The sequence below is a fragment of the Ranitomeya variabilis genome, chromosome 8 (genome assembly GCF_051348905.1).
Source record: "Ranitomeya variabilis isolate aRanVar5 chromosome 8, aRanVar5.hap1, whole genome shotgun sequence".
NCBI classification, from domain to species: Eukaryota; Metazoa; Chordata; class Amphibia; order Anura; family Dendrobatidae; genus Ranitomeya; species Ranitomeya variabilis.
The window spans coordinates 73360978-73387316 of NC_135239.1; the positions used below are offsets into that span (position 1 = coordinate 73360978).

At 42.7% G+C, this 26339-nt stretch overlaps 1 protein-coding gene across 7 annotated transcripts in view; it reads right to left on the reverse strand.

Annotated features, from left to right (window-relative positions):
• NTNG1 (netrin G1) overlaps positions 1-13087 on the reverse strand; it is a 447853-nt gene extending 434766 nt beyond the window's left edge. For all 7 annotated transcript variants that reach the window (XM_077277363.1, XM_077277361.1, XM_077277358.1 and 4 more), the window contains exon 1: positions 12305-13087. The gene's annotated coding sequence lies outside the window, so the exon portion shown is untranslated. The remainder of the gene's footprint in view (positions 1-12304) is intronic.
• Between the last annotated feature and the right edge of the window lie 13252 nt (positions 13088-26339).

Consider the following 26339-nt stretch of genomic DNA (forward strand, 5'->3'; position numbering starts at 1 on the left):
TCGCCTCTTGTATCAGTGGCTCCTGTACTTCAGCTCATAGATCAAAGCACAGGTGTGGGAAGGCTAGAAAAGAAGACGGCGTCACCCACTGCACTGCGCTCTACACTCAGCAGTGTTGCAGATTGCGACTCCTGCTACAATGAACTTTGAGCTTTGATTGGATAGGCCAGGGAGGCAGCAGGTAAAAGCACCTCTATGTTGGTTTGTACTCTGTATTTTGTGTATTCAAAATATCTTATGCCTTTTGCATTCCAACTACTATTCCTAATTCCACTAAGCAATTTTCCTGAACTTGGAAATTAAATATAGAGACTGCAGTGGTTGTCCTGGGACAAGACCTCTACACTTAAGTGTATGCATTTCTTAATAGAGTAACCCTCCTGGGATGGGCTATCTACTTGTAGATTATAATGAATGTTTTTATATTTTTACATCAAATTCTTTAGAATACTGTACTTCTTTTGTAAACTATAAGAACATACATACTTATTGTGGAAGCTCAAGAGCAAATATAGAAATGACTAACTATACTCAACAACATTTACTGGTGGGTGGGTGGATTATTTCTCACAACCTTTACCTTCTTCAGAATCACATTATGAAAAAAAAGCTCCGGTCCGGCTGAATCAGACAAACCACCAGTTCATCTTCAAAATGAGGTTATACAGACGCTATCATCGTCATGTGTAATCCATGTACAAACACACTGCCTCTCAAACAGGATAAGCATTAGCGCCTCCACATAGTGCCAGCCACAGTGCTCCACACAACAGAAGTAGCCACAAATGACCCCAGTATTACCAGCCTCAAATGTTCTCCAAACAGCATGCACCCAGGCTCCCAAACACTGACAGCTATAAATGTTCTACCTCTTACCCCAGGAGAGCCTCCATAAGTAACAGCTTGCGAGAAACAATAAAAGAGATCCCAGGGTGCAGAACCAAATTATAAACAGATGTGCTAAAATTAAGGATTGGGGAATGCACTCACCAGAAACATGGCCAAGGTCTACACCAACATAAAGTTAGATGGGTATAGTGTCAGGAAAGGCAACAGACATGATAAAAATTGTCAAAAGACAACCCAGGTCAAATCCCAGGACTACGAAATCTAAGAACTTCTTAGCAGCTTCTGATACCATAAGGCTCTTATTGCTCAGGTAGAGGAAGATGGGTCAAATAAGGGACTGAGTTTGGCATAGGCAGAAGAACATGAGCATTTGCACTAGCCTAAGAGCACAGCCATGCATGGCCAGCAGTAGTTGAGGACCTAAGCCCACTTAGAGATACAGTCAGTAAGTTGTAGTGATGTTTGAGACAATGTGCATGGACGCACCACTGCAGAAAGGAGCAAAAAGAAGCAGTGCAGGGGCACTAAATTGAGGGGACATGACAAAAACGGTAAACAAATGAAAGTATCTCTTTCTAGAAGATGCAGTATAGTCCTTCTGTACAGCATGATGACAGCCTATCAATTTGCCGTGGCACTGTGTAGTGTTTCATTTTCCTTGTGGTGACACTGTAGGGAAATTGCACACTTTCTACCAGGATTCTCCACCAATTACACCTGACTGGGTGCTCCTGTATTGATTCCAAGCTGATTTACATATGGAGTGGCTGTACTGAGAACATTCTGGACTGTTGCGGGACATATGTGCCTGCACTCAGTAGTGGTGGATATGTCTGTATACAGGGTGCATGGTGCTGTATATGAAATGACTATGTCTGCACTCAGGGAGCTTGTGTCTATTACTGTATATGTGTGACTTGTGCTGACACTACACTTTGGACTTATATGGTTTTCTCTGAGTATGTGTCCAGGTAAATAAATAATCTGTGAATGCATTTACGTCTTTAACAGCCGGGACTGAAGGATGTCTTAAAGCAGGATACAAAAATGTACTTGTAGCCAGTCTTAAAGGGTAGGAATAAGGGGTTGTAATCTCTCCATTCAAATATAAAGGTTAGGGATGGATACAGACCAAAGAGAGCACCATGTGCTATATTAGTATATGGGCCATTTGAAGTCCAATAGTTCATCAAAAAGTCCCACTCTATTTATCTCCGACCGAGGCTGCTTGTTACTATGGAGGAAAAAATGGGCCCCTTTGCCTCTTGGGCTCCTGCGTGGAAGGACAGGGTGCACCAACGGTATGTCTGCCCCTGGTACAGATCATATTTTATAAGTCTTCCCTAACAGTATCATAACTGAGCTAAAAAAATGAAAAAAGCCAAAAAAGTCTTTGTACACAACTTCAGTTTGAGAGCTACACATCATACACAGCCCCATTCATTTTGGGAGGAGACATTAAAATCTTCTCATTATTGTGAATGTCTGAACCCGAATTTTTACTTACTGGGGAAACACCTGATGTGAAGTTTTTTGTGTGCTAATTAAATATGGCCACCATTGTGAGCCGTTCGGGATGTGCAGTGAAAGTATTAAATGCTAAATTAGATCTGAGCCGCCTTGCAATTAATAAACGAAAATTGGTCTCATTCACAGCACCCACTTCAGAGTCTAAACAGATTCTCCGCGTAGAATAATGAAACTTAAATTAGCTAAAAGGCTCATTTTCTGCGAGACGGAGAAATTAATTCAATCAGGCGTCAGTCCAAAGGAAATTGGCAATTTGCACTGATTGTCCCCAGCAAAATCACTAGTAAATTTGCTCAGAATAAACTGCTTTTAGTCATTTTACAAGCAAAGTACATCAATCTGTTATATCTGGAGCTGTCAGAGCCAGTGTCAACACTCCGACGTGCCCACATACAGCTACTTACTGATATTAGCAGGAGAATTATTAGAAGGCAGAAGGAAACAGAGAGAAATGGAGCCGGTGACCTTCATTAAAGTGTTTCTAGTGATAATTAGAAAGAACAACGGGAACACAGAACATTAAAATGTTGCTAAAAATAAAAGGGTTTTCTCAACACATCTATTATCTATAGAGTATGCCAGACAAGTGCGATCTGTCATGGAATAACCACTTGGATCCACACCAGGCACTAATATGAAGTGACGATCTAAGTGAAGTGCCCCTTAGGCCCCTGTTCTGACATATTGGTTTAGTGACTACTTGTATTTTCCATGAAATCACAATTCCTGATCACATTTTACAAGAAGTCTGTGTTATTCCGTTCCTCCGTTACTGAATGGACCTGAGGCCTGCCGGCACGTAGGGAGGTCTTCCTTATTGGATACACCTTGTCGCGATGGGATGGCTTTTATGCTTTGTTGATCAAAATAGTGCAAACTAAGTACCCTATGTTATTTACATGTACTATTACTATTCATTTATTTACTTACTGCATTGTTTTTATGCTAGGTTATGTTTGTTAATGGCCACAGTGTGAATGTGCACCTACGCATTGCTCTTACACCAACTTGTGTTCCGGCTCATTTCTTTGGTCTGACTTTACTTTTTTTGTGCTTTATACATAAAGGGGCACGGCTCCTTCTTTTTGGGATGTGCATTTAGTCTATATAGCTTTCCCCCAGCAGGTGTTTAAACAGTCGGGCCTGGGTCTTGCTCTACCCTCATCTATTTTGAGGCCTGCTGGCACACAGAGAGGTGAACTACAAGAGTTAGGACCATCCTGATAGGGGTACACCTTGTTGTGGCAAGATGGCTTGTATGCTTTTTTATCAAAATAATGTCAACGAAGTACCCTATGTTGATTAAATTTACTACTACTAATTACTTGCAGGGTATTTGCTCATTTTATTTTTACCCTAGGTTCTGTCTGCTAAATGGTCACAGTGTGAATGTGCATCTACATATTGCACTTATGCCGACATGTGCTAAAGCTCATTTCTTTGGTTTTGAATGGAAATTTACGATTACATTGACAACTGGGTGCTACCATGCTGTTTGTCAAAGAGGTGTCAACATTCACAGTCTAGCACTCTTAGTACTGATTGGTCAGTTCCAGACTATGTAAGACACAACCTAGGAATCACACAATGGAGACTTCCAAGAAAGCATCATGTAAAATTGTAGGGGAATAGGGAATATAAGTGTTTAGAGGAACAACCATGTCAGGAAATATGACAGGTCCATTATTAACAATACAACTGATAGAAAACTAGAGATGATTCTGGAGAAGAAGAATTCTTTTATGATTTCACTTTCCTTTACTGTTCAGAATGCTCTTGTAGTCACCTGAATGGGGGTCACGAAAGAATCACCTGGAGGACCCAACATTTCCATCTGCAAGGCCTTGATTAACTGTTTTTCCCTATATTCTATAGTTTAACATCTGAGTCACATTGTATTTTTTGTCTGCAGCCTAGCAGCCCACGTGGCTACAGTCTCCGAACTAAGCTGTCAGTGTATCCGCTTCACTAAAGGCAGCAGTTTTTCCTTAAAGAGAGCCTGTCACCAGGATAAAAGCGGCCAGTTTTCGCTCTTTTTTATTTCCACTGTTCCCCTAAGCATATTTTTTTGTGTTACAGTGGTATGGACCTTTTTATTTAAAAGCAATGTCCGGCCTTAGCCTATAAGTCTGCAGTTGCTCTATGGGACTGCAGACTTGTGAATCCTCATATCGCGCACACTGCACACTGTAAGGATTCTCTAATGTCAGCTTTGGGACCTGGCGGTCATGTGATTGCAAGTACGTGATTTGCCTACTTCCATCACATTCCAACTAGACTGTATCCAGCCTCGCTTAATATACTTGCATTGAGTGAGGTTGCACACGACTAGTTGGCATGTGACCGCATGTATGCAAGTCACTGTGAGGAGTTCAGTCTGCAGTCACACAGAGTGACTGTAAACTTGTAGTCTAAGGCCAGACAACACCGTTAATGCTACATTTATGGTCTTTACATTGGGGCGTTGCTCACAAGGTAACAATGCAGCATAGCCTAGAATCCGGTGAGACACACCGCTTTGGTAAAGACCATCGATATTAGCACTAAATAAAAAAGTCCATGTACCTGGAACTGCATAGTGAATTAAAAAAGCAACAAAAAAAACAAGAACAAAATACAGATTAATCAGAAGAACAGTGGGAATAAAATAAGAGCAATAGCTGGACACTTTTGACCAGGTGACAGGTCCTCTTTATGCCTTTCTGGCTCTCCTAATCTAGACTTTTATTCACTCACACAGCCCTAACAATGAAAGAAGAACTTTCTCAATAGAGACCTTCCCCCAATTGTCTTACGTTTTTCGGGACAGCCGTTTTTGACTCTGTGAGCCACTATAGTGCTGGCTTTCGATTTGTAAAACAGAAGTGTCGGGATATGGAAAAAGCGGTAAATGCTGAGTCCCTAACGCCAATCTATGCCGGCCTCCTGGAAGTGCACTTTGATGTTACAATCAATGATGTCATTGAAATGGACAAAGATGGTGGCTTGCAGCACACATAGACCGTCATGGTCTTCCTAAAGAGCCTGGGGGATGTCCGTTGTTCTCTAGTGGTGTCAATAATGCGCAGGAGGGGAATGCCTGGCATTATTAATGATAATGGATTTTCTGACTGGTACCAGGTACCGCGTGTGTAATATCTTGTCCTGTAGTCTATGACAATGGATGCTAGACAGACGTTGCGATGAAAGTCATCGAGCAGCAGAATCCATTATCTGTAATAATGTCAGGCATGTAAGTGGAGAGCTATAAGTATATTACAGGGAGGGGTGTGTGCTGCACCCTGAGCGCTGGAACGCTTGAATGACAGATTTATGACTGCCGGAATGGTCTAAACCCGAAAGGGTTAATAATAACGAGCGCACGAGATGAGATCTCCTTATTTTCCATGCATCTGATTTCCATATACCCGTACAGCGGCATGCACGGAAAGCTCATAGACTATTGCAAGGATCTGAATAAAATGTCACGTATAGGAAGAGGCGACGTAGAATTCATAGCTGTGCTGAATGCATTTCATTTCTGAGGCCGGTCTGACCCCAATATATTCCACACTGGGCTGGAATGTCTACATGGGAAATTACCAGCCGTGATTGTCTACAACGGGCAGCGATACTGTGCAAACAGCACATACAGGAGCTGGCCCCGTCCGCGCTACATGATAGGGTTTAGTTACATCTCAGATATCTCTATGAAGTAAGAACCAGATCATGGAGCACAAGGACAAAGAGAGTGACGGTGGCGTTATACAGGGAGCCAAGCCATACAAGCCGCGGGGTCGGAATAATATGCCAAAGCCTGCTCCTTTATGGATATATTTAATGTGTTCACTATATAGAATTATTATGGTTTATTATAGATATTAGGCATGCACATGGATTTCTCACATATGCCCTCCACCCGGCTATAAAAGGTAAAATGAGAACCTTTCATCTACTGAAACAAATGGGGTTTGTCTGAAGAATGCACTCATGTAGGCAACATAAGTTCGTGAGCAGCCCTATCATATGCAGCCAAACATCACTCCCTGTGATATCCAAATAACAAACTCAGCCCTGTTACATGGCTACACAATCATGTAATAAGGGTAGAAGCTGTTTGCAAACAGCTTCTACCCTTACTGCAGGATATATGTTCACAGTCACTGCTGTGGTTTTTCTGTATATTATATCCCTGCACGGATGAATATTTTGGTATTGGTGATGTATTTTTTGTGACAATTATTACTGGACATTTATTCAGTTAAATTTAATATGATCCCAAAGGCCTACTCAAAACTTTATGTAAAGCGGTTTCTTACGGTCCTTTATTTAATTGACATGTCCTACCCAGGAGATCCCCGTATTAATTTAAACATCCTTATGCAGACACTTTACCGAATCTTACGACATTCCTTCCTGTGATACGCAGCCTATAACTATGACATGTACGGTAAACTTACTGCGTTATCCTAACCGACTCTCTATACATAACCAAAGAGGAGTGCGATGATCAGTTCTGCATCTATTTAAAGTGATCATGGCACTGCAGTCCGATCAATGACATTGAGAATAACACAGATGACGGGATTTTTAGAAGAACCAAGGAGTCTAAAGGAAATTCATATCATTCACCACTAGGGGCTCCCTCTACCTGCCCTAGGAAAAATATCAAAGTGCTTTACTTATGGAAAACCTGACATGTCATCATCACCCGAAGGGGAAAAAAAACCCTTCACAATGTACGGGACAATGCGGCATTAATTATGGTATTACGTAATGTCGCAAAGCAAAAAAGTCATATGTTTAGTGTATTGCGTGCATGTGTCACACCCGGTATCTAGACTCAGACCAGATTACTTAGTAATAAGTGCTGACTCCAATCCTTCCGAGGATGAATTATACCTAGGACATGTAGGATGTCAGGTTTATTGCGAGGCTTGGGGCCGATCTCACTACCTCTGCTCCGTCTGCTCCATCCACCACCTGTTATGTCGATACTTATCAATAACTTATTCTAGAATCTTCACATACAGACGGGTTTGTTTAGTAAACCAGGGACTTAGTGGCCGGATCACGAGCGCATGATTCCATTACACCGAGTCATTGTGTGAATGGCTAGGAACCTATACACTAGAGATGCACACAAATTGCTGCAATTCATTAGTCTTACATAGGACTGCAGAATCCAGGGAGTGAAGTGCGCACGTATTGCTCGCTAACACCATAGAAAAGAAAATTACATCGCTTGCTTATTTGATTCGGCACTTTTATAGCCCCCTTTTACCGGTATCGTTTTTTTAGCATTCCATTAACCCGTCATTTTACCGACCAAGAACTGATACGATGGTCTCATTCTTCAGTACAGTACTGATGGCTACAGGTAACACACAGATATATTACTTATATACATGATATACATGCAATGTCGGCACCTTCCTATATGTGGTGACCACTGCCAGCGATGGTTTTGGACCCTCTAAATGGCGAGTATAGGCTACAGTACATGACAATGGGTTATCAGCTTTGTTAATGGTTATATATATAAATCCATATCTCCAGTAATTAATCCAGGATATGCCATTTCCTTTTACGACAGACTGAAATATACCCGGCCCAAATACGATAGTTTACAATACCCATTCCATAAAAGAGAATTGTTAGTCCCCGGCTCCCCCTGATCAAATGAATTAGGGGATTTAAGGTCGATGATGATAAAATCTCCCATGAAACTATGGCGCTATCATAACCGGAACAGCTGGCTGCCAGCAACATACGTTGTGGAATTAAAGAATGGGGTTTTTATTTGTCAATTAGAGACTATTCATATTACACCAAAATCCAGGAAGAAGAAGAAGGGATGTGAAGTGTGTGGGGGATTTCTTGGCCGTTTTTCTGTTCTTGAGAGCAAGAAAGCTGAAAATGAGTCATAATATAAAGAAGATAGAATTAAGAGATTCTTGACCTCATTTTCTCTCCGCCAAGGAAATAAGGAGCCCCTTGACATGTCTCAGGTCCTACAATAGGTACTATTAGATAGATCACTTCACACAGGCTCAAACACAAATATTTTCTAATCCGGTTATAGATCTCATCTTTACCAAATGATTCCTGCGTTCAACGAGAGCTTCACATCCCCCGCGCTCCTTACTGATGATTAATAAGATAGACAGGAATAGCAGTCGGCTGATTCCCCTAACAGGACCGACGACTGGTGCCTGGCCACCATCTTCCTTTATTCTATGTATTGGGCTGCCGGAACACCCCGTAGAGGAACCACATGGGTAAAAATGGCATTAATGCAGTGTACCTAGGAACATATAGAAAACAATATATATGTGCCCCTGCTGTGTAACAATGGTGTACTATAGCCCGATCACACTGACAACCTTAGAAATAGTCTGATTCTCGCTGCCACCAAGAAATCACTCCAAAAGTTACTAGATATTAATGATATGGAAAGAAATAGGTCAATGGGTGATTTATCTATCTATCCATCTGTCTATCTATCCATCTAATATCTATCTATGTATCTATCCATCTGTCTCTAACTATCTATATATCTACCATCTATTGTTCATTCTATGTATTTATTGTGTCTATCTATCTTCTACTGTTCTATTATCTATCTATCCATCTGTCTCTATCTATCTATTATCTATCTAACTATTTATCTATCCATCGGTATCTATCTATCTATCTATCTCTATCTATCTATTTATCTGTCTCTATCTATCCTTCATTCTATCTATGTATTTATCGTATCTATCTTCTATTGTTCTATCTGTCTCTATCTATCTATCGTTCAATCTATGTATTTATCTATCTTCTATCTATCTATATTATATCTATCTATCCCATATCTGTCGATCTATCTATCTGTCTCTATCTTCTATTGTTCTATCTATCTATTATCTATCTGTATCTATCTATCTATCTATCTATCATCTATCGTTCATTCTATGTATTTATTGGTATTTATCTATCTATCTTCTATTGTTCTATCTATCTGTCATCTATCTATTATCTATCTATCACATCTATCTATCTATCTATCTATCTATCTATCTATCTATCTATCTATATAATTCATAGTATCTACATGTCTATCCATGCATCTTTCTTTCCATCTTTCTATCATCTGTTTTTCCTTCTACCTATCTATGCACTTAATGCCAAATATGCTGGAATATATAACATATAGTTTAGTGACATTTCTTGCAATATTGCAGTTTAATAACACTAATAATTTGGCACCAGAGTGAAATAGACACAATTGCCGGTTTCCCTTATAACTCACTGGGTTGACATAACCTAGTCAATTTACTTTCAATCCTATAGAAAGAACCTGGAAACCCATTATGATCCGAGAATGACTTGTGCCAAATGACAGGATCAGCCCTGCTGTGTGACAAACGCAGAATATACAAATTACTGGTAGATTTCCATAAAGTGAGTGTATTGCTTTGGAAACCCCTGTACTGAGGCCTCTTTGGGTGGTTGACCACAACCCCCATGCCACGCCGGCGATTGGTCTTCGTGTGGCATGTAAGGAGCGATGGACGCCGATTCTGGAGGAGACTCTTGGGTTGCGCAGTCACACAGCTACTGTGGTATCTGTAGAATTCGGCTCACACTTGAGTGGGTTTATCTGCTCTCGGTCTGATAATTGGGATGTTTTCGTGTTGCTGGGATGAGATCACTACTACTAAATATTCACAGGATGTGTCACCCAGAAGTTTACAGCTTCACATTAATTTCCATGTGTTCAGTCATAATCCGAGATGTGAATGCAAGAGAGAAACTGACTTTATTTACCGCGGGTTTTGTGTCCGATACGACTAGAGGAATATTAATATTGTGCTTTAGACGCTTCGCGTGGTGTCCCGCATCCCGGTAATTATCAGTCATTATCGTTATGATGGATCGTTGCAGTGAAGCTTCTGGGGAAGAACAGTTGATCCCATCACAGTTATTTCAATGTCGCTCAATCGAAAATGAAAAATATTTTGATCTCATCCTTCAGCTGAGTCTGTGATGAAGGAAATAGATTCCTAGACATCCGACATCTGTCTACATAGGACTGCACTTCTCCATTATTGCAGAGCAGATCACAACTAGATGCTTTAATAAAGTTGTGATATAAGGTGAAAATCACACGTAAAGTCCAACTACTCCTAGGACATGGTCTTAGGTCAAGGTGAAAACAATCTTATACCCTATGGGACAAGTACAAGCAATTTTGGTACCAAAAAAAGAAAATCTTTGCTAAACCTAAGGAATTTCCCTTTGTGCAATGTTCTCCATAGTTTTCATATAGAAGTTGCTTTGTGATAAGTTCTCAGTAACAGAACCAAAATCAGTGAAATCAAAACCAACAATCTTGTAAATTCAACTATCAATATTATTTTTCAATTTCTTGTGACGAATATTTCTAGACATCTGTACAGACTTTCTACAACAGTAAAGTAACACAAACTATGTACTGTATGTGCAAGGGAAAAGAGAAGGGGAAATATTCAGCGATTTACTTCCTTTTTTCTTCTGTTACAAACTATGTACTATAGCAAAGGCGGACATATACAATAGAGGGCCCCCTGTGCAAGAACTGGATGTGGGCCCCTCTTATACCATAACGCATATATTTATTTCATCTTTAATAGTGAACTGTGAAGTTTATTAGTTTATACCCTCCAATTGATAGTAGGAAAGTGCCTTTTAAGATGACAGTGGACCCCCTAACCTATCGGGATCTTGCAGCTGGACAGGTTACACCAATAATAACCCTTGTACTATATACTGTACACAATAAATCCCCTTCTATGCCATCATGTCACCTTTCCTAATGGCTAAGCTTGAGCAACCAGTTGTTCCAGTAGCTGGTATGCCACCTGTATCCAGCAGGGGGAGCTCCATGACTCCGCCGCTTTCCTTTAGGGACCAATTTGACTGCTAATGTTCTCTGGATGCTGAGATGTTAATGGATGGAGAGCTCCATACAGACAGTCACTCATCTCACAGCGACTCGTGAAACTGGAGCATCAGCACTGTGAGATGGGGGGAAAGAACACCAAAGCACCGAAGTTGGGAATTAAAACCGCATCCTTGTCATGGATCCCTGCAGTTCTTCTATGATGTCTTTGTGGTTTTTTTTTTCCTATTTTAACCCAGGAGGACTCATCAATTGACTCTTAAAGAGGTCAGTCAAGGAGTCATTGATTGCAGCAGTAAGTACTGATAACCCCAGTGCAGTAAAGCATGCAGGCTGCTTGTTCTTCCAGCTGTCAGCGTGTATATCTATTAGCAGGGGCGGTTTGATATATCGCCGTGATACCTTCCATGTCTTGCACTGAGATATAAGTCATCTGTAGTTTGATTTGATAAAGGGTTCGTTTCGAGCCAGAAACACGTTGAATCCACCTGGGGTGTGGAACCTACCGGCGGCGGCGGTCTTCCTTAAACGCCTATCCCCTAGTCTAGAGCCACAGTTTATAAGTAATGGCTCATCCGGGACTCATTCGCTGTCGCCCACGGGGCTGACAATCTAATTTCCCCATCTCAGGCTCACATGCCATAATTGCATTGGAAGCCTATTAAGCATTGTGTATAGATTTTGGCACAACTTCCTAATTCTCTAATAAGGCATAGTGGGTCACCTCCACACATGCTGACAGCCGACATCAGAAAGAACTGCTTTCAAAGGCTGGAGCTTGCACAGAACAGCAAGACACAGAGCGGAAAAAAAAAAGTCACAGGAACCGGTTCAAAGAGTGACATCCACAAAGCTCATCTTAAGAAAAATAAGGAACAATTAAGAATAAAAAATCCCCTCTACCTCAAGCCCGGAGGGAGTTCACCTGAATCTCTGCTTGCAGAACATTTCTGCAATAAAAGAAATGCAAATGAGGGAAGCGACATTCAGGGGAAAAAAAAAAAAGTATGTACTTACTGAAGGCAGGCTTTCTGTGTCCTAATTAGAGAGAAGTCCCTGCGTGAGGAGTTATAATCCTTTTATTGGTGCTCATTAGTGACAGGAGTATGTTATCCAGGTTCGCTTTAAGGAGAATGAGCCCCTTTCTCCGATCTGGAATGTGCATCCAAAGAGTTTAGGAGATCATCACCTGCTAGCATCCATGACCAGACCAAGGGGGTGCCTTCAGGAGGAGAGGTGCCTACTGTCAGGAAGGGGGGAAACAAAGTGCATGTTATCCTCTTAGATCCTGCAAAGAAAGAAGGAAGAAAACAAACTAGGACAAAAAAAAGACCAGAGGTAAAATCAAGAGTTGCTTTCCAGGCTGAGCCTCCCAGATGTTCCTGGCTGAGGAGCCTCCACCGTTGGCCTCCAGATGTGCAGCGTGTGGAGGTGCTGATGGTCCAGAGAGCTGAAATGCACAGCAGCCACTGCTCTCATTGTATTTAGAAGAGAGGTTTGTGGAGAGGCAGCATCAATCACTCCCAATTAGCATTGGCAAGATGGGTGGGGACCTTGCTGTCCTTGTGGTGACCAGTCTGTCCCTCCAAGTTACTGCAAAACACATAGCTCTGAGGTGTAGGAAAGGGGACACATGTTTCAATCAGATGAGCCAGGGACCTCTCCTCTCAAGGTGGGGTGGGAGAGGCTTGCCCTACACAGGAGCAGAGCTGGGGGTGCTGCTGGCACCGAGGAGGAGGAGGAGGAGGAGGAGGAGGAGGAGAGGTGTCTTGCTGTTTGGAGAGAAGATTTCCAAATGCCAGCAAACAAGAGATTGCAAACCTTATACTTGCTCAACACCAGGATTCCTGAGCGGTCCTAAAGACCTCAGCTGATTATCCTTGACAAGCTCTGCATTATTGATTGCTAGCTCTGTGGTTCTCCCCTGGGCAGAATCCCAGATGCTACAGTGGCTATTCCGTATTTCCTTTTCTCTTAATGGTATCGTTCTGAGAACACAAAAATCATGTCGCGAAGCCCAGAAACACAGGCGAGGTTCACCCACCCCAAAATCATGTATGGGTATGTCCTGCACCCTCAATTTCCAGCTGTCATCTATTTAGATACCGTGATGAGTTTCTGGGGTAAATATTTAATGCTAGAAATTCTAAATGGAACAGTTTATAAAAAAATACTAAAAGCGGATAGAAAGAAATAGAAACGACATGAAATCAAAGAGCGATGACAATGTCAAGTCAGACGTACACAGACATATGGGTCCAGGCTGAGGAGCGCTCACCCCGCTACACACGTGAGCGCAATATATATTATTCACAAGTATACGGTGATATCATTATATAGAAGCATTTGGTTTCAGCATAAAAATGCATCCCGGACCATTGCTGGTCAAATCCTGATTTTTTTTTTACATTTATGTCGTAAATCAATACATTGTTCTACACTTCAGATGATGGACAGAGGCGGACGCGGGGTTAAAATACAGCCCAGGGTGCCGTGCGAGTCACCTGGTGAGTGAGGTGCAATACAGAACTGATTCATTCATTTTTACCAGGTTTCATTGAATTTTGCTATTGGTTGTTAGAGTGGAAAAAAAAATGACAGATGCGGTAGGGCTGCATGTATCAGGTGTAGCAGAGTGGAATTTGTTATCATGTCATCCACAGCAAGTAGATTTTATTTCCCGGATCGGTAAAACAGGGCACAGTAAGAACAAACTCTTGAGAATTTGATGTCAGATTCTGCTCTGCTGCACTCGGAGGGTAAAGCAGAAAGATATAATAGATGGTAAGAGGCAATAATGAGCGTTCACCTCCGTGTACTGGACTCATCTGGTCACCATCAGGAATTGTACAGCAGGTGGCCATAGTCGTCTAGCTGCTGCTGATGAACTGCCCCCAATTCTCCTTCCTCAGAACCTTTTCTAGGGATAAAGTTAGTAAATGCTCAGTGACCAGACGGAATCAAGGGAAAACTTATTTGGACCTATTGCCAAGTAACAATCATAGAAGAAATGTCTAAAAGTGCAGCGAATGATCACTATTGCATCACTGTCTACAGTATTTCCCCAAATAAATCGGAATGAGTGAATTGGACTGTAATGGGTCTCACACAGAGGGGGGAGGAATGCGGTGCATTTCCTGTCCCAGAGTAAAGTGTCGGTGAACAAGAAAGGGTTAAACGTTTTCAGTATAGAGAACCTTTTTTTACAAAATGATATCTTGGGCATTTAGTATCTATAAGGCTCATTACCTGAAATGTTATTTCTTCTTCTTCTTCTTCATGCTGTAACGTCTCTTATTGCATAGTATAGACGGGTACTGCAGGTTTGTCGTCTCTCTACATTTGCCCCAATAGTAAGAGGTTAGAAGAGTGCTCTACAATCAAAACTTCAGGTTTGTTTTTTTAAAGGTAGGAAAAGTTTAGCGTCCTGAAATATGTCTGTATCTTCATAAGGACTACAGAGGTGATAAGCAGACACCAGATTTCCTGTGCAGTCCGGTGAATCCTGAGGTCTGTGCGTAGAAGCTACTTTATGGACAACCCATTTAATGAAAAATCGTATGGAGCAATATGCAAAGATAAGAAAATATATTATGGGATCGCTTCTTTAAAGGTATTTTCTTCGACTTTTTAATTTTTTTATTATGTTCCCAAGGACTAACAAGCAGGTACTTGCTACCTACCTGCCTGTTGTGCCTGGCACTGATCTCTGCCGGCCCAGAGTGGTCACAGACTGCTACTAGTGGTGATTCAGCAGCTTTTGCTGACATCACGTAGGCAGAGCAGCAGCTTCTCTTCCACTCTGTTCTGTTGATGGGACGTGACTGCTGACGTCATGCTGATTGACAGCCATCTCCCCACTGCCTAACTGCAGGAAGCCAACTATCAATCAGCATGACATCCGCATTGACCAGTTTGTTTTTAGGCCCATGGTAAAAAAAATGTTTCGACTCTGCAAAATAACTGGCAGCAAAAGATAGCAGAGGTGTTTAAACATCACTTTCTGAGGAAATGACATTTGATTCTGGAGTACTCAGTTCCCCAATACAGGTCCTTATTTCTAAAGTGCTCTCTACATCAGGGGTCTACAACTCCTGCCCTCTGCTATAGAGTGGGGACTCTAGTGGATCATGGCTGGATGTCACAGACAACAGTGAAGAGCAGAGGGAAGACGCTGCGGAGCCCTTAAAAAGTTATTTCAGTCTCTGCCTTTCATTGCTGAGTTAGAAGTCCCTGTTTCTAGGTCCCAGCCACCAGACATAGGGTTACAAAAATAGTCAAATACCACTGCCCTACCATGTTTGCTTGCTGGTGCGCTCAGCAGTTTTTGGAAAGTTGCCTCTGGTGGCCAGGACCTAGATGTAATCATACCCACATGGGAATAACCTTACATGCAAAGTCAAGATCACATGAGCATTAAGGACCACCTTTCAGCACTTTTAGGAGCCGTGTATGCCAGAATTTTGACTTAATTTTTTATTCCTTCTGCTACTAAATATTGTGCCTTTTTTATTCTGTTTTCATATCGCAATTTTTGTGTTTCTTCTTTGTTCTACACGCAGCATAGAATAACATATATTTTTTCCTAAAATGTAGATAATTCATTCTAGCTTCCAATGAGGAGCCAGAACATTTCTTTTGATTTTAGGCAAAATTGTTCAAAAATGTCCATCCTTCTTCTGCAGCAAACAGCTGGATCTGGGAGCTATATGACCATGCTCCGACCTATGGCAGTGATATTACGTGCTGAGACACAGACATCGAGGTTTGCTGTGGTTTCGCTCATTCCACATGTACTGATTAGGAGCATTTACACTAAGCTGGCGCGTCCATTCTATACCATAGCGTCCAGTGCCCATCAGCTTCGCTCCCAGTCACTTTCCACAGCAAGACTGGAAACAGAAGTCAATCCTGAAGAGACAGATAAGAAATTAATTAGGCTGGAGTGAGCATTCTTATAATACATCAAGTATTCCCGCTCTCGTCTTTACCAGAACCAACAAGCAGATGGATTATTCAGAGATTATATGGGGACACAGCACATCCTGGGAAAGGACAGACCTTTATCTTTTAACCTGTGAACTATCATAGGGACGGCCGGGAGCGGAGCAGCACAGCGCAGCACCAGCAGAGCTTGCCTATCATTTCTGTAGGTGCATGACTATACAGAACTGCAGGCAGAATGGGACGAGGATGAAGGTCCAGACAGTTCCAGAGGAATTGGTAAATTATGAAGTGGACGCTTCCGGGGATTGAGAGAGAATCAACAGGTGGATTAATGTGAGCGGGACCCTGGGGCTAATTTCCCTATGGGGTAACATATATTTAGTCTAATCAGGTAGTATTATGCTGCTTTCCTGAAGCAATGCAAATTGTGACAAGTATGGATTAATAACAATGTCCAGAAAAACATCAAAATACTAAAATAATGATACAGTTGGGTAATTTAACGAGACCTTTTTTCTTACACATATTAGCAGCCTCATCTGCCTATAGCAGTTATTCCAAACCTCACCACTGCTATGATTAATATTTTATATTTTGCTTTGATTATAATTTAAACACTTTCAATCTATATATGTACCTTAAGGCTAAGTTCACACTAGGCGCTTTTGTAATGCATTTTTTTAACGCTAATTTTCAGCTGCGATTTACGGCAGCAGCAAAGTCTATGAGATTTCAGAAATCTCATGCACACACCTTGTTTTTTTGTCATCAGGATTTTGTGCTTTGCATGGATTTTTGGACATAGAGCATGTCACTCCTTTCAGCGTTTTTCAACGATTGAAATGAATTGGGTTGTAAAAAAAAAAGCACTGAAAAAATGCTCCAAAAACGCAAGTATCAGGTTTTGCTGCATTTTCTGTGCCAAAACCTGATTCTATAGAATAGGACTTTTTTTTTCAACACTAAAATTTATCAGCATATATAAGAGTCAAATCTAGAAAGCCAATACCGCAGAAAAAAACGGACAAAAAATGCAAGTAAAACCAAGGAAAACTTGCTTATTTTTTGCAGCTTCTTTCCTGCTAAGAGATCAGGCTTTGCTGCAGAAAAAAAAGCCTAATGTGAACTTACATCTAGGTAATCTTTGTGTCGCAGCCAAAATTAGCTCTTCCGTGAAAGGGGTTTCTACGACACTACTATGAGGGGACACCTAAAAATATTTCCTGCTCAATAAATCCTTCCTCCCATTTCTACAATAAATATGCTTGGTATAGCAGTGGGTAAAACTTAAAGGGAATCTATCACCAAGTTTTTGCTTACTAATCTGAGAGCACCATAATGTGAGGGCAGAAACCCTCACTCCAGTGATGTGTCACTTACTGGGCTGCTTGCTGTAGCCTTTATAAAACCACTATTTTGTCAGCAGGAGATTATCACTAGAGGTCCAGTAAACCTGCCATATACTTCAACCATGCCTCCACCACTGATTATCAACTTTCTGCCTATGCACAGTGTACACAGAAAGCTGCCAATTGGTATTGTGAGCGGGGTTATACACACCTATTCAGAGAAATGGTAGATCTTCAGCAGATCACACAGTGTTTACTGAAAACTGCAGCACCCAGCAAAGTGACACAATACAGGAATCAGGTTCTCTGCCCCTACATTATGCTGCTCTCAGTTGGTGTAACACCTGGTGACACATTTTCTTTGACAGGTGCTGAGAAACTACATTATAATGAAATAACTAATGCAAGCCTATATTATAACCCTGAATTACAAGTCTTCAACCTGAAGAAACACATGTTGAAAACCATTAGTTATTTTTAGCTTTTTTTTTCCTAGACCTTGCCTCATCTGACAACAACTTTTTGCTGCCACATCTCAAAGCACCATGACATAGGGTTAGAGACCTGGATTCCAGTGATGTGTCATTTACTGGGCTGCTTGCTGCAGTTTTGATAAAATCACAGTTTTATCTTCTGCAGATTTACTAGCTTTCTGAATGCTGAATGCTGTATAACCCCAACCACAGCACTGATTGTCTGCTTTCTGTGTATACTGTGCATAGGCAGAAAGCTGCCAATTAGTGGTGGGGGTGTGGTCATAAACTGCTGATGAATATGAAGGACTATGAGGCAACAGATTTACTAGTGATAATCTCTTGCTGATAAAACTGTGATGTTAAAAAACTTCAGCAAGCAGCTGAAGTTTTGGCCATGTTCACACATTTAGTATTTCGTCAGTTTTTAACCACAGTAGTTGAAAGCAAAAATCAAGAGTGGAACAATAAAAGGAAGAGTATAATACAAACACATGCAGGCCAGCTACCAGCCAGGAATTTCAGGGTCCCTTACTGGCAACATTTTTGGACCCCCTTGAGACTCTGCCCAGGCTCCACCCCTTGAAACTTCCACAGTCCCACCGCCCACTTATGGAAAAACTCCACTTCTGCACCACGTCCTCACCAATCACACATTAACAGTTCCTATAGAACACCATATCACATACATGGCCAGCAGCTTTTGTTTTGGCCAAAAGACTTTTTAAGCCGCCACCTCGACAAGGTAAATTCTTTTGGCAACGCCCAACTCTACTCTAACCTATTAAACATTTCTTAAAGGGACTCTGTCACCTGAATTTGGAGGGAACAATTTTCAGCCATAGGGGCGGGGTTTTCGGGTGTTTGATTCACCCTTTCCTTACCCGCTGGCTGCAATATTGGATTGAAGTTCATTCTCTGTCCTCCATAGTACACGCCTGCGTAAGGCAAGATTGCCTTGTGCAGGCATGTACTATGGAGGACAGAGAATGAACTTCAATCCAATATTGCAGCCAGCATGCAGCCAGCGGGTAAGGAAAGGGTGAATCAAACACCCGAAAACCCCGCCCCTATGGCTGAAAATTGTTCCCTCCAAATTCAGGTGACAGAGTCCCTTTAAAATAATCAATTCACTTTTTAGGTCTATTTTTATTTGCTTTTCTTTCAGGAAGTGAGTCACATAAATATTATTAAAATGACTAATAATATCACATACAAGGGACAAACGCCATCACACCATGAACAGATCACATATTACCACCACACAGTGACCAAATAAGACCACATACAAGGGACAAATACCGTCATACCACAACCGAACCACATGTTACCACCACAGTGACAGAATAATACAACATACAAGGAACAAATACCACCACACCATGACCAGACCACGTATTACCACCACATAGTTACGAATACTACAATAATAATCATTAATAAAAAAAATGTAATACTAATATTACCATAAGTGCCGTTATACACAGGAGCACTGTATATAATATATAGTCTATAGTGTCAGCATACAGGTAACACACTGACTCACCAGTGACGTCTCTAGTTGAAGCCCTTAATCTTCACTTTTTTTTTTCTTCATCCAGCGCAGACCACCATCACTTCTTCCAGCCAGGACTTGTCTCTGCAGAAAATAACAAACAGTTATCTAGAGCACCAATTTCAGAGCACATTCACCACTTTTTCCCCAACCTCTACACTATGTCAGATGAAGAAAAATAGTGCCGCCCTGCAAAGTTTCAGGACCTCCCCCCATTGAAAACAGTATCCTCAAAAATAAAATAAATCATAGCAGTAATTATTTCCCTTAATTAACCCCTACAGTAATATTATCCCACATTCTGGCCCCTTCCTGTAATAATGTCCCACATCCTGGTCCCCTGTGTTCCTTACTGTCCCCCATGTGTCTCATTTCTGGCCACCATGTGTCTCATTCCTGATCCTCATGTGTCTTATTCCTGGCCCCAACATGGTTCATTCTTGGCCCCCCACATGTTTCATTCTAGGCCCCTATGTGTTTCATTCCAGGACCCCACGTGTCTCATTCCAGCCCCAGCGTGTCTCATTCCTGGCCCCCACGTGTCTCATTACTGGCCCCCACATCTCATTCCAGGCCCCAATGTGTCTCATTCCAGGCCCCCACGTCTCATTCCTGGCCCCCACATGTCTCATTCAAGGCCCCCACGTGTCTCATTCCAGGCCCCCACGTGTCTCATTCCAGGCCCCCACATGTCTCATTCCTGGCCCCCACATGTCTCATTCCTGGCCCCCACGTGTCTCATTCAAGGCCCCCACGTGTCTCATTCCTGGCTCCCACGTGTCTCATTACTGGCCCCCACATGTCTCATTCCAGGCTCCAAATGTCTCATTCCAGGCCCCCATGTGTCTCATTCCAGGCCCCCATGTGTCTCATTCCAGGCCGCCACTTGTCTCATTACTGGCCCCCACATTTCTCATTCCAGGCTCCACATGGCTCATTCCAGGCCCCCATGTGTCTCATTCCAGGCCCCCATGTGTCTCATTCCAGGCCGCCACGTGTCTCATTACTGGCCCCCACATGTCTCATTCCAGGCTCCACATGGCTCATTCCAGGACCCCATGTATCTCATTCCAGGCCGCCACATGTCTCATTCCTGGCCCCCACATGTCTCATTCAAGGCCCTCACGCGTCTCATTCCTGGCCTTCACATGTCTCATTCAAGGCCCCCACGTGTCTCATTCTCAAGTTTCTTCTTACCTGGCTGCGGTTCAGCGGTGTTCTCTTCCTTCTTGATATGTGGTGCATCCGATGACACAAATTCAGTTGAATACGGAAACTGCGTAACCCATCCCTGCCCCTTTTTGCTTCTGCTCACTGGGCTCCATACACCATTAAGGGTAGCAATGCCCTGATAGCGGCCCTGAGCATGTCACCACTTCTGTATTTATCACCCACTCCTGATTTTGGCTTACAAATACTGATATAAATTACTGACCAAATATTGAACGTGTGGATGTGGCCTTAACCTGTCACAAAGATCTACATCTAGTTTTCTGTGTAAGTCTACTTGGGAGAATCCCAACTGAGCCACAACTTAGGATTTAACCCTACTTTCATGGTGGTAATTCTTGCTAGATTATACCATTTAGGAATCAAAATATAGTAACATGCAATGTGTGTGAATATATATATATAAAAAAAAGAGCATGGACAGCACCTCCAAAAATCATACAGCGGTCTATTCCGCCAGGCAAAAAAATATTTTACTGAACATGAGGTTCTTCGTTTAGCATTCTGATCAGACTGTATGAAGCCCACTGCCACGTCACGGCAAACCTCTTAGTAGGTCCTATCTTCTATTGCTTTGACGGCGTTGTGCGCAACCCATCGTCATGGCGACAATGCATCAGCAGGGCAGGTGGCCTGGCGCCTTACAGCGCCTCAAGCTCTCAAGTGAGAGCAAAAATGGTCTGGACCCCTTTTGCAGTCTCTGGCTAATTTAAAATCGCCTGTATCAAATGGGAGAAGTGCACATCCGGAAAAAAAGGACGGAACCTGCAATATCCCAATGCATATGTGCTTGTGGGGCAGTGCGGTCTGGAGTCATGGGGGCTCTGTCTTTCAGCAAGGACCTTGTGAGGCACCATGCCGCCCACCCTGCCGATGCATTGCCATTGTGGCGGTAGTTAGCGCATGATGCCGCTCCTTTAAAGAAATAGAAGTTAACCATGATTAAGACAAGAGTGTCAAAATGCGTCGGTTGGTGGCTCTCTGGAATCTGTATGTTGTTCGTATTGTGCCTGTTTTTAAGAATTTTTTCCAATAAAGACAAAGTTTTATATTTTTCTATGCTGGGGTACCTTTTTTGCTTCATTCTTACGGCCCACTGAGAGGTTCGCCGTGACATAGCAGTGGGTTTCATACAGTCTGATCAGAATGCTACTCATGTTCAGTTATATATTTTAGCCTGTCGGGATTAGATCAATGTACAATTTTTGGAGGTGTGTCCCATGCTCTTTTTTGTGTGTATTTATACATATATAATTTTATTTTTCTATTTTACATCAATTTGATATAAAATCAATATAATTTTCCAGAATGAGAATGGTTTTAGGCCACACACACACACACACACACACACACACACACACACACACACACACACACACACACGTGAGAGATCAATGTGTCATTTCTGTGCCAGGATTTCTGTTCTGAATCTACTATATACTGTAATTGTCTAAGGGTCACTTGCGTCTGTCTTTCTGTCTGTTTGTCTGTCTGTCATGGATATTCATTGGTCGCGGACTCTGTCATGGAAATCCCGCGTCGCTGATTGGTCTCGCCAGCTGCCTGTCATGGCTGCCGCGACCAATCAGCGACGGCCACAGTCCGATTAGTCCCTCCCTACTCCCCTGCAGTCAGTGCCCGGCGCCCGCATACTCGCCTCCAGTCACCGCTCACACAGGGTTAATGCCAGCAGTAACGGACTGCGATATGCCGCGGGTAACGCACTCCGTAACCGCTGCTATTAACCCTGTGTGTCCCCAACTTTTAACTATTGCTGCTGCCTATGCAGCATCAAGAGTAAAAAATGTAATGTTAAAAATAATAAAAAAACCAAAAAACCTACTATACTCACCTCCGTAGTCCGCCGAGCCGCGCACGGCCTCTGCCAGCTTCCGTTCCCAGAGATGCATTGCGAAATTACCCAGAAGACTTAGCGGTCTTGCGAGACCGCTAAGTCATCTGGGTGATTTCGCAATGCATCCTGGGAACGGAAGATGGCGGCAGCCGCGCGTGCATCGCCAGCACCAGAGCTTCGCTGGATTGGATCCCGGCGGGTGAGTATATAACTATTTTTTATTTGAATTATTTTTTTTAACATGGATATAGTGCCCACACTGCTATATACTACGTGGGCTGTGTTATATACCATGTGGCTGCTATATACTACCTGGCCAGTGTTAGATGCTATGTGGGCTGTGTTATGTACTGCGTGGGCTGTGCTATAAATTACGTGGCCAGTGTTATATACTGCGTGGGCTGTGTTATATATTACGTGGCCAGTGTTATGTACTGCGTGGGCTGTGTTATATATTACGTGGCCAGTGTTATGTACTGCGTGGGCTGTGTTATATATTACATGGCCAGTGTTATATACTGCGTGGCTACTATATACTGCGTGGGCTGTGCTATATATTACGTGACCAGTGTTATATACTGTGTGGCCTGTGTTATATACTGCGTGGCTGCTATATACTGCGTGGGCTGTGTTATATAGTACGTGGGCTGTGTTATATACTGTTTGGGCTGTGTTATATACTGCGTGGCCACTGTTATATATTGCGTGCCCTGTATTAATGCATCGGGTATTCTACAATATGTATGTATGTTTGTATGTAGCAGCCACATAGTATATAGCACAGGCCACGTAGTATTTGTCTGCTATATACTACATGGCTCCTATATACTACGTGGCCTGTGCTATATACTATGTGGCTGCTATATACATACATACATACATATTCTAGAATACCCGATGCGTTAGAATCGGGCCACCATCTAGTCTCTATATAATCCAGTACAGAATAGGGTGTGGATTATGCTGCAGCTAATAAAGCAGGGTGTGGATTGTGGACGTGCTCAGACACTGCTGCTTCTCTGTCCCTGTTTTCTTCAGTTGCCGAACCAGCAAACTTTGGAAGGAGAGAGACATTTGCTGAAAACCAGTTTACAGTATTGATATTTCAGAATTGTGCATTTGAGAAGACGTTCAATTCTACAAGGAGGCGCTGGGAAGGAAGAATATCTCAGTCAGCAGAATGCCCTCAAATAGTCAGATAGCAAATTACCGATGCATTGGACGCAATGATCTGTCTCGTACCTTTTCATTCTATTATTTTAAAGGGGGAATAGTGGACACCAGAGGCGGGGGCAGGTGCTGATATGCTGCTTCTATTTGTGCAATCATTTACATGTGTAAAATGACCAGGAAAGGCCAAGCTGGAGTCACTCCTGGTCCCCAGTCCAAAGCTCTGGGATAAAACAACATCGATGAGACTTTCCCCTAGGGAAGGTTGATGTCAATAAACAGAAAGGCATGTAAGCAGATGTTCCCAGGCAGGTAATAGAAGACACGCAGAGTGCTCAATCAGGGCAGTTTATGCTTTCACAGAACTGCTTTGTGTGCACGCAGGGTATGCCATTACCAGAGAGAACGGAAAATAGACACAGAGATGGATGGATGGATGAATAGATATGGGATAGATAGATAAAGATAGATAGATAATAGAGTAGATAGATATAAAGTAAAAACCTTACCAGCACCTCCTAGGTGTGAACAGGTGCCAGCTGCAACAGCTGCATTATATAGAAAAAGAAAACACAGCAGCACACTATAGGAGCCAAGATATATGCACACACTGAAAACATTGAGTCTAAACAGTGCTATTATTCAGTAAGATGAACTTACAAAAATTGAGGTTTTTAGTGCATGAATTGGCCAATCCCTGTGTGCCCATCAACCGCGACAAGGTGACCTCCCTCTGATGGGTCCCTGCTCTACTGTACATACCTCTCTTGGGCTACTAGCCTACAGTTAAATGGGCAAAACCTTCATTTTTGTAAGTTCATCTTACTGAATAATAACACTGTTTAGACTCAATGTTTTCAGCGTTTGGCTCCTATAGAGTGCTGCTGTGTCTTCTTTTCTAGATAGATAATTAGATAGATAGAAAATAGATAATAATAATAATAATAATCTTTATTTATATAGCGCCAACATATTCCGCAGCGCTTTACAGTTTAACAGTTTCAAACACAACAGTCATAGGTAACAATGTTAACAATACAGTAATAAAGCAAAATAAGACAAAATAAGACGACCCTGCTCGTGAGAGCTTACAATCTACAATGAGGTGGGGAGATACAAAGTACAGGTGTGTATTTACAATGATGTATTTACAATGATGGTCCAGCCATCTTCAGGGGGTGGGGGGTAGATGGAGATAGTGAATGGGCTACACAAACACAAACATAAAATGACTGATTAGGGAACGTGATAGGCCGCTCTGAACAAATGAGGTTTGAGCGAGCGCCTAAAACTATGCAAGTTGTGGATGGTCCTAATATCTTGGGGTAGAGCATTCCAGAGGATTGGCGCAGCACGGGAGAAGTCTTGGAGTCGGGAGTGGGAGGTACGGATTAGTGCAGAGCTTAGTCGAAAGTCGTTTGCAGAGCGCAGCGGTCGGCTAGGCCGATAGACAGAAATGAGGGAGGAGATGTAAGGGGGTGCCGCACTGTGGAGAGCTTTGTGGGTGAGAACAAGTACTTTGAATTGTATCCTGTAATGAATGGGCAGCCAGTGTAACGACTGGCGAAGAGCGGACACGTCAGAGTAACGATTAGCCAGATGGACGACCCTAGCTGCTGCATTAAGGATAGACTGGAGAGGGGAAAGTCGCGTGAGGGGGAGGCCAATTAATAGAGAGTTGCAGTAGTCCAGACGGGAGTGGATTAGGGCGACAGTGAGAGTTTTTGTGGTCTCCATAGTGAGAAAAGGGCGTATTCTAGAGATGTTCTTTAGGTGTAAGCGGCATGAGCGGGCAAGAGATTGTATGTGGGAGGTGAAGGAGAGATCGGAGTCAAACATAACACCCAGACAGCATGCCTGCTGCCTAGGCGTTATTATGGTGCCACCCACGGAGAGGGAAATGTCAGATTTAGGGAGGCTAGTAGAAGGCGGGAGCAGAAGAAGTTCAGTTTTGGAGAGGTTGAGTTTCAGATAGAGAGCGGACATGATGTAGGAGACTGCAGACAGACAGTCAGTGGCGTTCTGTAGTACAGCGGGGGTAAGGTCAGGGGATGACGTGTATAGTTGTGTGTCATCAGCATAAAGATGGTACTGAAAGCTAAATCTGCTGATGGTCTGTCCAATTGGGGCCGTGTAGAGGGAGAAGAGAAGGGGGCCAAGGACTGAGCCCTGAGGTACCCCGACAGTGAGAGGAAGAGGAGATGAAGTGGAGCCGGAGAACAGAACACTGAAGGAGCGTTCAGAAAGATAGGAAGAGAACCAGGAGAGAGCAGTGTCCTTAATGCCTAGTGACTGGAGCCTAGAGAGTAGGAGAGGGTGGTCAACAGTGTCGAAAGCTGCAGAAAGATCGAGGAGAATGAGCAGAGAGTGATCACCGTTACATTTTGTTGTCAGAAGGTCATTGGTCACCTTGATGAGTGCAGTTTCTGTCGAATGTAGGGGGCAGAACCCGGACTGTGAAGGGTCTAAGAGG